The sequence below is a fragment of the Medicago sativa genome, chromosome 2 (assembly GCF_051527215.1).
Source record: "Medicago sativa cultivar Bolivia chromosome 2, Bolivia_mono, whole genome shotgun sequence".
NCBI classification, from domain to species: Eukaryota; Viridiplantae; Streptophyta; class Magnoliopsida; order Fabales; family Fabaceae; genus Medicago; species Medicago sativa.
In genome coordinates, this window is record NC_140750.1 from 6,191,770 (window position 1) to 6,204,179 (window position 12,410).

General features: G+C 34.1%; 1 long non-coding RNA gene across 1 annotated transcript; it reads right to left on the minus strand.

The window, feature by feature from the left end:
- Nucleotides 1–6,890: 6,890 nt before the first annotated feature.
- LOC146943963 (uncharacterized) lies at nucleotides 6,891–9,107 on the minus strand. Its single transcript, XR_015028122.1, has 2 exons — nucleotides 8,777–9,107; nucleotides 6,891–7,048 (listed from the first exon to the last, which is right to left on the minus strand). It is a non-coding gene; the product is annotated as an uncharacterized LOC146943963 (long non-coding RNA).
- Between the last annotated feature and the right edge of the window lie 3,303 nt (nucleotides 9,108–12,410).

The window sequence follows — 12,410 nt, forward strand, 5'->3', positions numbered from 1 at the left end:
CTTTTCACGCGCCCCCAATTTTGTCATTAATGTTATGTTTGTTTGTCTCTTTTGAATTGCAATCGTTTTACTTTTAACACTTTGTCAATTCACACACTACTCACTCACAACAAACACATTTGCTCTCAAACCGTTTGCGAAGTAAGCGCATTCTCTCAACCTTAGAACCCTAAAAATCTTCATCTTCTTAAAATCTTCGTCAATCATCAAATGGCATCATCAAGCTCGCAACGAAAAGATTCAGTATCTACTTCAAGAATGGTCCCTGAATATGACTACAGAGGAAGAAGCATGAAATTGGAAGAATGGGATTTGCAAGTTCAGATAGAGAATCCAGTGGACTTTGATTCTCTGAATTTTCATGGGTGTTCTATCAGAAGCTACTATGAAGAGCAAGGACTCATGGATTATTTCAGAATGTTGAATGGACCAACATATGAAGCTCTGGTTAGACACTTCTGGGTAAGAGCAAAATTTTACAACAAAGCGGCATCTTTATCTGAGGAAAGTCAAATGGTGCTAATGTATCCTGAATTAGAAGGGAAAACAAGAGAAGAAATGGGTCTTGCGCCATTTGTTGAAGATGAAATCAGGTCGAGCATCTGTGGTATTCCAATAAGAATTGCACAATGGCACATAGAGTATGTTCTCAAGGCTGCAGCCTCTGGATACTACTCTGGAATTGATCTTTCAGATGCTGCTGAAAAACGCATTTGGAAAAAGCAAGCCAACTTGGTGATTTACAATTCTGAGAAGGAGAAGAAATATGCTGAATTGAGCATGGAAACCAAGATGCTTCTGAAGATTCAGAATGAGACCCTGTTTCCAAGTGGTGACTGTGTGAAACCAAATCTAGCTCAGAAGGTCCTTCTCCAGCACTTCATCAAGAATGAAAAGGTGAATGTGCCCAAATACGTGTTCAAGTACTTGGTAGAATGTTTGAAGCAGAGTCAGCTACTGGATAAACCCTGGGTTCCTTATGGAAGACTCCTCTCAGAGATATTCTATCAAGGAAGTATCTTGAACAGTCTCAGTCAATCTCAAGGCTTCACAGATCAGCTACTTGACACAAAAACTGGAAAATTCATTAATGCTCATACTCTATTGAATATGAAGCTAATCAGTGAAGTCACCAAACTTCAAACTGATTTAAGTGAATCACTTGTTATGTCTGATCTTATGAAGGACTTTCCACCCATCTGCAAGAAGGATCCCATTGAAGTGCAATTGTACTATATCAAGGAACATTTTGAGGCAACCAATGAGAGAATCAGATTGGAAGATATTCCAGAGGAAATGTATGGTGGTGCTCTGCCACGAGCCAGAGGCAGAAAGTCAAAAAGGAAGATGACTGCAGAGCAATATCTAGAGGTTGATCAACCTACTAAAAAAGTTGCTGCTGACAAGCTCAAAATTGGAAGTTCATCAGTACCTTCTATTGAAGAAGCCATTGAAGACATGGACTCCAGGATGATCATGGGTGTTGACATTTCTCTTGATCAACCTGCTATACCAAAGAGGAAGAGAAAGCCAGCCTTGAGGAGAACCAAGGATTTTCCTCATATCACCTTAAGAGCTCAAGCTGCTTCTGATTTGAAGTTAAAAGAGTTACAAGAGAAGAAAGCAGCCGCTGAAAAAGTTCTGGAAATTGCTGCTGAGCTACGAGAGTCTGTAGTTTCAGAAGCCAAGCAACTGTTGCAGGTGTCCAGTGAATCTGCTAAAGAGGATTCTGATCCTGAACCAGAAAAGGTAATTAATATATCTTCAGATTCCGCATCCGCATCATTATCAGATTCTGATGATTCTGATGATGATGTACCCTTAGCTCAACTTTTTCAAAAACCAGTAAAAAGCCAATCAACATCAACCAAAACCAACGATAAGCCCTCTTCGTCAACTTCTTATGAACCAGTTGGCCACATAGTTAATGAGAAGTTAGCTGAACTGGCTGTGCAAAGAGAAAGAGTCATTGATTCTATCTTTCGCCTTAACCCTCAACCCCTTTGCATTCAACCTCTCAACATGATTCCTCCTGAAAATGTTGAGTCCACCTCAGAAAAAGCCTCTGAAACAACTCCAGAAGCAGCTGCTTCTGAAAATGTTGTTTCAGAAAACCCTCATCAACAAACACCTGAACCACATAAACCCACAACACCCCCACAATCACCAACAGCTACCATTGACCCCCAACTCAACACTCAAACATCAACTTCACCACAACAACCACCATCTGAAACTGAATTTCAACCTTTACCTGAACACTCTCCTGAACCAACTCCCATGGATGTTGACATCTCTCTAGTCAATGTTCAAGCCTCAACCTCCACCACACACATTGATTCTGACCAGCCCTCATCTTCTAACACACAAACACACCTTACCATTCCAGTTCCTAACCCTATTCAAGACTTAGAAATCAGTGATTCTGATCTTGAAATCCTTGAACATCCACCCACAAACATCCTGGAATCTGGATATATCAATTCTGAGCTTCAGACAATCCTTAGTCAATTGCTTAATCTTGTGGATCAACGAAGGACAATTGATCTCACAAGTGCATATGAAGACTCCTGGGCATCACTTCAGAACCGGGCAACTGAGCTAATTGAAAGCTTAAGGGCTAAGTGCATCAGAAGCAAGGAAGCTTCTGTCAGGAAGTTAATGGAGCATCTGAATCAGAGTCTCAGAATAAGAAGTTCTACACTGCTCCTGGCAAACCAGCCTTTCTTTTTAGAAACGGATTACTTGACCAGAGAAGCAAGGTTGTGTAAGCTTCTGAAGAAACAGATGGCACAGCAGCAGCAAGAAGCTAAGGAAAGGGAACAGACTCTTCTCCAGAGGCAACAACAGCTTGAAGAACTGTTGCAGAAGAAGATTGAAGAAATGGAGGAGATGAAGAAACAACATCAAACCAACACTTAGTTGCACACCCTTGTGTTTTTCTTTTTGTTTGTTGTTTGTTTTGAATTCCTAGTCCTTGCTTCTGAAACCATTCTGTTTTAATTCTCTTTGCTTCTGAATGCTTACTGATTCTGACTGTTTAGCTGCTTCTGACAATTGAATATACATGATTTTTGCTCTGATTTATTTAGTTCATTGCTTAGTATACTCTCTCACGTTTGAGTTTTTCTCATATCTTTTTGTATTTTGTGCTTAGATTTTTTTAATTTTTTTTTATAATGACAAAAGGGGGAGTATATGTGACAAGTATTTAAAGGCTCTGAGCCCCATTAATGGCATTTGAAATTTTTGAAAAACTTCTATGTTTTTACCTTATTGGTATAAGCTATGAATGAACGAAGGAGTATCAAAATTCAAGTAAAGTTAATTGAACCATTCTTCTTATCTATAAGTAAATTCTTTCATTGATTCAGTTTTGCTTTTAAGCTCTGATAATAATTATTGCGCGCAAAATGAATTTAATTAACCTGGATAGAACTTAGGGGGAGCTTACAAACCTCACCTTAAAGACTATCAGACTCAGGGGGAGTTTGAGCTTACAAACCTCAGATTCTGAGCTTACAAACCTCAGAACCCCAAAGTCAACTTGTTAATTAGATTAACAACAATTGATCAATTTTAAATACTTTTGTTTGTCATCATCAAAAAGGGGGAGATTGTTGGAACAAAATGTGTTTAACAATAAACCTTAAAGAGTTTTGATGATAACAAGGTATTAAAAATTGTAAATTGGATTAGCTAATATTTGTTCAAGTGTACAGGACCATAATTATAAAGTTACATCATCATTGGTTCTGAATGAGCAAATAAAGAGCTATGGAAACAACAAAAATTTGAAGCTTGGACGCTCCTGAAGGCAACTTGCTCCTAAAGAAAAAGCGCTCCTGAAGTCAAGCTGCTCCTGAAGAAATAGCGCTCCTGAAGTAAGCTGCTCCTGAAGAATAGTGCTCCTGAAGACAAGAGGTCCAGAAGTCACATCATCAGAAGCTGCATCATCAGAAGCTGCAGAAGTCATCTCATCAGAAGCTGCATCATCAGAAGCTGCCTCATCAGAAGCCATTTCACCAGAAGCTGAATATCAACTGGATTTGCAAAGAATCAAGAATTGAAGAATCATCAATGCAAAAGCTGTCTATTGGATTCGAAAACACAAACAAAGGATTAGTGGAGTTTGCAACGGTCATTTCAAAGGTGTTTGAAGGCATGTGTTTGCAATTTGGACGAAAGCGTTGACATTGTACTTTGTACGAATTGTACAACCACGTTCTCCACTACTCTGTTTTGTGTCTGCACTTCAAGACAAGAAAACAGCTCCAGAATACGGTCTCGCCTGCATAGATGTTCCTTTGGATAAGGAATGGATTTCAAATTGGTTCTTCATAGGACAACAACCAAATCAGGCAAAAGATCATTGGTGAAAGATCAAGCTTCAACAACGACTCTTTGGTGTGCTGGCAATTTCACAACGTCTCTTTCACACCTCTATATAAAGGAGTGAAGACCTAGAGAATTGGTAATGCAAGAACGCTGAACGAAAGACTCAAAAAGATTTTCACAAGTACCAAACCTCTGCTGAAATTGTTCTGCATTCACTTAGAATTTCTGTGTCTCAAAGTCATATCTTAGAAATTCTTAAGTCCATTGAGTCTGTATCTGATTTGTATTGTGAGCACCTCTGATTGTATATCAAGTGTTCAACCTTAAACAATTTTCTGTGTAATTTTGTTTAGTTAGGAAGTCTCTTGCAGTTGTGCTTGAGCAGGAAGTCTCTTGATTGTGTTCTTGAGCAAAGGAAGTCTCTTGCTTGTGTGCTTGAGCATTGGAAGTCTCTTGCTTGTGTGCTTGAGCATTTGTAATCAGATATTACTCATAGTGAAATCTCCTTGGAAGTGCAAGGGGGACTGGACTACTTCCGGATTGTGGAAGGAACCAGTATAATTGCTTTGTGTCGTTCTTCTTCTCTCTCTCTGATTTATTCCGCTGCATTTAGATTCTGATTATCACTTCAGAAGCTGTCTCACTTAGCTTCTGATCAGTGTGTTCAGTTTTTAGGAGAAACGAAGAATTTTCCAAAAACACAATTCAACCCCCCTTCTTGTGTTTTTTCTCACCTTCAAAAACCATTGTTCATAATTTATATATATATATATTAGCACAATAAGAAGAGCATACAGATAGAGACAGAGTGTCCGTCCAAACGCTAGTTAAAATAAGGAATGTATAAGGAAATATTTAAATATTCAGAGGGGTACTCTTTTAAAAAAAATGCTAACAAGTGTCCCAATGACACTTGTTTAGAAGTTAAAAGAGGAAGTTTTTTTCTTCGAAATTATATATTCAATACCTTAAAACTTCAAAAAGAAACTTTTTCCACATAAAATTCTTAAATTATTTCCTCTTTTGAATCCTTAAAAAGTGTCCTAAGGGCACTTGTTAGCAACTTAGCATAACCTAAAAGGGAAATGTTAACTATTGCCTCCGGTGCACTAAATAAGGACCTTAAATACCTTCTTGTGAAAGTTTGTGTAATCAATGCATTGGAAATTAAAAATTTTGACTTTTTTTAAAGATAATTACTCGATTTAGAATGCTTAATTAAAAATTATGAACGGTGTTTTTTTTTTTGAAATTTTGATTTTGATTAAAACTAAAAAATATAAATGTTTGTTGTTTTCAAGTTATAACAAAGCAAACTAATCACGGTTATCTATTTCAATTACATCAATAATAAAAAAAAAATATAATCTAAACTTTTTTTTAATGACACCAACAACAATCTTTATCATAGGAAAAGTTGTTTGAGGGTATAATTGGGATAATGAAAAAGTAAGTATAAATATACTCATTTAGTTTGTTACACTTATTAAATGATAAAGGAAAAAAATCAAACATATATATATTCATATCGTGTTTGTTACATTTTTTTTAATATTTAAATTTATTTTTATCTATTTGTTACATGTGTTATTTGTATTGAAAATTGAGAACATTTTTTGAAAGAGAAAAAGCCAGTACAAAAGAGTTGGAAGAAGTTATTTTCTTTATATATAGTATATATATACATTAATAGTAGGCGAGTGACAATTTTTGATACTTGTGCTTCGTTAAAGTATCTTTTTATTTTACGCATGTGTGTAAAAAGAAGAAGAAGAAGAAATAAATGAAAATAAGAAAATACAAAAGAATATAAGAAGACAATACAGAAACAAAAAAAAATAGTGTTGTTGATGTTCCTCATCTAATTTCAAAGCGATAACTGATGTAATTTATAATTTGTTCATAAAATAGTAGAATAGTAAAAAAAAAATTACGTGATTCATTGATAGATAATATATATATATATATATATATATATATATATATATATATATATATAGACACACACACACACATACATACTATATAAATCAAACAAAGGTAAAAATCCACAATCACTTTGTTTTTTTAACATATATCATATTCATTATCACAACACGTGAATGACTCAAACAGTGTAGTTTAATATATGAAGAATAAGATATATATGTATTATTTGCAAAGCATGTTCATGGGTTGTGAATGAAGTTGTCGGTGTTATCTGTGATTGAAATACATGATTGGAATCATGTTTAATTCATGATAATGAAAGAAAAAAACAATTTCATGTGATTTATTTGATGTTCAACATTTACTTTTTAATTTAAAAATGACCATATATCAAATATTTTGGGCAGCGCTCCGGTTTTTGATCCAAGACATTACTTAAACAAAATTTATTCTTTGGAAAAAAAATATTATTTAAAAAAAGGTATATATTTACCATTTATTCTTTGGAAAAAAAAGATTATTTAAAAAAAGGTATATATATTTACCACATTTCTATTTATAAAAATAATTTTTACATTATCTTAAAACAACTTAACAAAATTGTTGAAAATAAGATAAAATGATAAGGTAAAGACAATTCATTTATTTCTTAATAGAGTACATAACAACTTCATAATAAATTTAAGAAAAAATATTTTAAATTACATATACAACTACAAAACCCAATTTTGTCCCAGCGCACACTTTCATCACATAAACTTCATATTTCATTCTTTGGTACCTACAACATTTTATTGATGTAAGGGTCAATTTCCGGTTTCACATGGGATCACCTAAAAAGGATTGGAAGTAGCCAAAAGAATAAAGTACACAATAACTATTTGTAAAACTTTATTGATGAAATGCATGATATGCAAGACTCAAATGATCCGGATATTTATCGCGTTAACGCACACAACCACAACTAATAGAATAATGAACCACTCAACGGTTCTTGCAACGCCGTAACCCAAATAAAACTAGACCACTAAATGATCTTTGCAAGGTCGTAGCCCAATAAAACTATACCACTAAATGGTCTCTGCAAGGTCGTAGCCTAATAAAACTAGACCACTAAATGGTCTCTGCAAGGCCGTAGCCTAAATAAAACTAGACCACTAAATGGTCTTTGCAAGGCCGTAGCCTAAATAAAGCTAGACCATTAAATGGTCTCTGCAAGGTTGTAGCCTAAATAAAACTAGACTACTAAATGGTCTCTGCAAGGCCGTAGCCTAGATAAAACTAGGGATGTTATACCTTGTACCCCTACAATTAGCCATTAACCCCTACAAACCACCCAAAAAGTCTATTTTATCCCTTTTGTAATTTGACTTCATCCCCACACATTTTTATTCTGAATTGAATACCAAAATTATGAACCGGAAAGGTAGAGAGAAGGTTTCCGGATACTTCTGTCTTCTAATCATCCTTCGAAGGTTAACATTTGATCCTTGCACTCCTCGCTGACTAAATCAAACAATCTCTCTCAAATAAGGCCATGGAGTTTGAATTATAACCATAACCCAAACTATGAAAAGGGAAAAAACAATAATGGATTATAGAGAAAAATAACAATTAGGTTATGAAGGGAATTAATTTCTGGATTGGAGATCTTCCGAAAAGAAAAAATAAAGAAACTGAAAAATGAAAGGAGGGATGTATTTGCCATTGCTTTGTGATTGAGATACCAAAGAATAAAACAAAGACTTTATGCCTTCATGTTCGTATCGACAGAAAGATCTGCAATAATTTTGTATAATAGGTATGAAAATTGATTCTCCATAATACATGAGTATGTATGGAGGAAGAAGCAAAAACAGTAAACTAGCCGTTGAATGACAGTGAGGATTGGTGAGGGGGAGACTGAAGCTTGGTCACACAGAATTCATAGAATCTGCAACTCCGACAACCTATCAACGAATTTTCCTATCCCCAATTTTGGCTTCCGAAAATTATTTTGTGGGGTGGAGTCGACTAATAAAAAGGGTAAAATTGTCATTTTTTGAGGTTCGTAGGGGTGAAAGTTGCATGGGTACACGGTATAATTTCCTAAAACTAGACCACTAAATGGTCTCTACAATGTCGTAGCCCAAATAAAAATGGACCACTAAATGGTCTCTGCAAGGCCGTAGCCCAAAGACTCCATGATATACTACTATGTGACTCAATGTCATCAACAAAATAAAAAATAAAACAATGAAATGCAACCCACCGACCTTTAATACTTTGTGAACCACAAATCATTTTTAGAATCATATATAGTTATCAACATGCAAAATCTAATAATCAAATTCTCATAACAATCAACACAATATTCAATCAAAATAAGAAGTCATACATATAAATTACATAAAGTCATTAAAAAGAATAAAATATAGAAAAACTAACTCTTTTGAATGGACAAGAATTCTACTACTATTTCACAACACTTATCCGGCCTAGAATGATGGTGTGGAGAAAAAGCTCTTACCTTAGACGCCTTACTTCCAAGGACAGACTATCTGAGCCTTAAGAGTTGCTACGAGCGTTGGTGGCATGAATGAAATTGTAAGAGAGATTGAACAAAACGAGGGACTATGTTGATGATGAGGGCGTGAGGCAGATGATTATGTGTTAGAGAATAAATATGTGGCTTTGTGGAAGACAAAGGCGAGGCGTGTGGGACTTGTTCTCGCAGTAAATTTAAGGTAGAAAATATCACTTTAGGAAATCAAAGTTAAGGTAGAATCAATGTAAATTAAATTACTACTTGTTGTATCAAGAGACAAAACGCATGACAATTTAAAAGGGATTGATTTGGTTCTTTGGCTAGTTTAATTTGTGATCAGGAAAGAATAATAGACATAAATGTGAACTAAAGCAATTTTAGTATTAGTCCCAATTCTCTCTAAATATAAGTTGGCGTGGACATACTTCAGGAGTATATGTATGGAGTCCGTGCCAAGCACGGGTTATAACTTCGTCATACTTAAAATATTGGATGAAGACGTGGTACTATTCTCATTTGTATGGTTGCTCTGTATTCAATGTCTCAATCCACACCAGTTAGCTCCCCCATAAGGTTCAGTGTCTTAGATGTAGTCATGTAGATAGTCTCATACTTAAGGGAGGGGTGTTAATGTGAATTAAATTTACACATTAGATGCAAGCATAGATTTTGAGCAACATATAAGTGATATGATCCATATACCTAATTCTTTAAGGTTGATGGAAGGTGTGGTATCAAACTCACTTATGTGAATTCTTTTAGTCTAATGTATGATCAAACTCAATACAGGATCCATATACTCCTACGAACCAAATGCACAATACTTACTTTTTTCCTTTATCTTCTCTCATGTTCAAATTCCTTATTCAAATAAGTTTTCTTCCCTTTATTTCTTCTCGGGAAAGAAAGGAACATTAACCTTCCTCCATTCTTTCAAAAAAAAAAAAAAAACCTTCCTCCATGAAACCACCACCAACCAATCTTTCTAAACATATTATGCATCTGTATGAGCCTATTTGACTATGTCACGTAATTACTAACATGAATAGTTGCACATTTGATTGTGTGAGTTAAATTTCTAGATTGGAAGGAAAAGTGGATTTTGAACAACATATAAGTGATATAACCCATATATGTGATTTCTTAAGGTTTTGAGTAAAGATGTAATTTCAATCTTACTTGTGTGGTTTCTCTTAGCCTAATGCGGTGATCAAACTCAATGTATGATCCCCAAAAGTTCTAAAATTATGATGAACTGTTATGTTAGTTTTTTTTATGTCATTTGTTTAATTTTTTATCTTAAATTTTAGTTATTAGATGTCTTTCACTTTCACCTTTTTCTTTATTGAACCTCCATTATTTCAAATTCATTGACTTTGATCTTTGGTGGAATGTGACAATGGAGAAGTCTAAATGTGTTGTGCTGAATTGACAAAATATATACTTATTATAAATTTTAAAACGGAGTGGTATTTTTTTTTTAATTAAGCCTAATTGTTTGGTAAAATAATTATCCCAAAATCTCAAAGTCGTTCAACAAACCCGCAAAATTACCAGCAACTCACTTTATTCTATATACTATCATGGTCGAACACCATTTACGTGAGATAAATGCAAAGTCATGCGGCTTACCCCTTTTCACGCCTTTTGAAGAATTCTTTTTTATTTTTTTTGGTATAAAAAGAATTCTAGTATTCAAGAAGGAATAATGGAGATTATGGTTAATTCTCCCTCTAGTTACCGAATACCAATTAGTAAATTGCAATACTCTCCATTAATATCTTTGACTCACCCTTAGGTTAATTCTTTAAATTAGGGTGAGTCAAAGATATTAATATCTAGTTACCCTCTCCATTAGTAAATTAGGGTAATTTCTATCTGGGTTAGAAATTATCCTGATGGGATTAGAATTCTTTGACTCACCCTCTCCATTAATATCTAGTTACCGAAAAAGATATCTTTGGTGAAATGATCTTCTAATTGCAATCCTCTATTTTGGTAATTAAAGATATTTTTTTTGAATTCTTTCTTAGCTTGCGGTTGCTTCGATTATTCTCCTAAAAATGTGCGTTTGATGGTCAGGATAGGGAGACATGATATGATACATTAATCATATCCTGCTTAAATCTCATGTTTGATGCACCAAAGGGATAAGATAAAATAAACCATTTTCCTATCCTATCATAATTTTCCTTTGTAATTTCTATCTGGGTTAGAAATTATCCTGATGGGATTAGAAGGTCATTTCTTATTTATTATCTTGATATTCTGCCGTTTTTAAAATATTGTCATTTTTAAAATAATGATAGCATGTATTTTCTATTATAATTAATAACATGCCATTTTTACAATATTTAATTAATTATGAGAGCAATTTTTTCATTTAATTATAATGATATCCTGTTTGTTATCACGTGTGCATCAAACACATGATATGATTAATGTTTATCATGTCCTTATCATATCCTATTTCTATCCAGCTTTGTATCATATCCTACCTATATCCTATCATGACCACCAAACGGAAATGCTACACTAGAAATAATGTGATAGCCTAATTAAAATGATATGAGTAAATTACACTCCCCTCTCCTCAAAGATGCTTGAATTACACTCCCCTCCTCTCTTACGTTAACACTGTGTTTGTTTGAGGTGAAATAGGAAAGAGAGAAGTTGGTGAGAGAGAAGTTGGAGAGAGATGTCAAACTTCTCCTGTTTGGTTTGCAAAGAAGTTGGAGAGAGAGACTGCTTTAATATGGGCCCCACCACTTTTTTGTTTCTCCTCTAACATGCGAAGAAAGGGGGGAGAAACCAGCTTCACTTTTTTGTTTCCTGTTCTACCCTTATTATTATTAATTATTATTATCACAATCACAATTCATATAATTCATATTGTTCCTTCATCTCTTCATTACTGCCATGGTTATATGTAGGGGTGTTCGCGGTGCGGTTTGGATCGGTTTTGAGGCAAAATGTCAACCGATCCAAAATAAAAATCACATGCGGTTCGGTTCGGTTTGGATGAGTATTCTAAAAAAATCCGAACCGAACCGATCCAAATATATGCGGTTTAATTTGGATCGGTTTTTGGATGTCCAAAATGCAAAATATATTTTTTTATTTACTCTTTTTTGAAGAATATAATTTTTTTATTAATATTAATATTACACAAACACGGTAAAATAATAGGTTTGATGCAAAATATATTAAAAAAATAAAATTATAGTATGAAAATTATCGATTATTTTTGAAACATATGAAGTAATAATAATATAGATTAAATTAGTGCAATGTATAAGATTAAAATTTAACAAACAACATAATAATGCAATCTATAATACTAATAAAAGAATAAATAAGTATTAATATTTATTTTTGCGGTTCGGTTCGGTTTGGTTCGGTTTTGAAAAAGTGATCCGAAATCCGATCCGATCTTAGCGGTTTTTACAAAAGAACATCCAAACGCATCCAAATATATTCGGTTTTTTGCGGTTTTCGGTTTTTTTGGATCGGTTTGCGGTTTTATTTTGGATCGGTTTGGATTTGAACACCCCTAGTTATATGCTGTCTCTTGAATGCGTTCCAAACCATCTCACCGTGTACAAAGCTTTTTTTT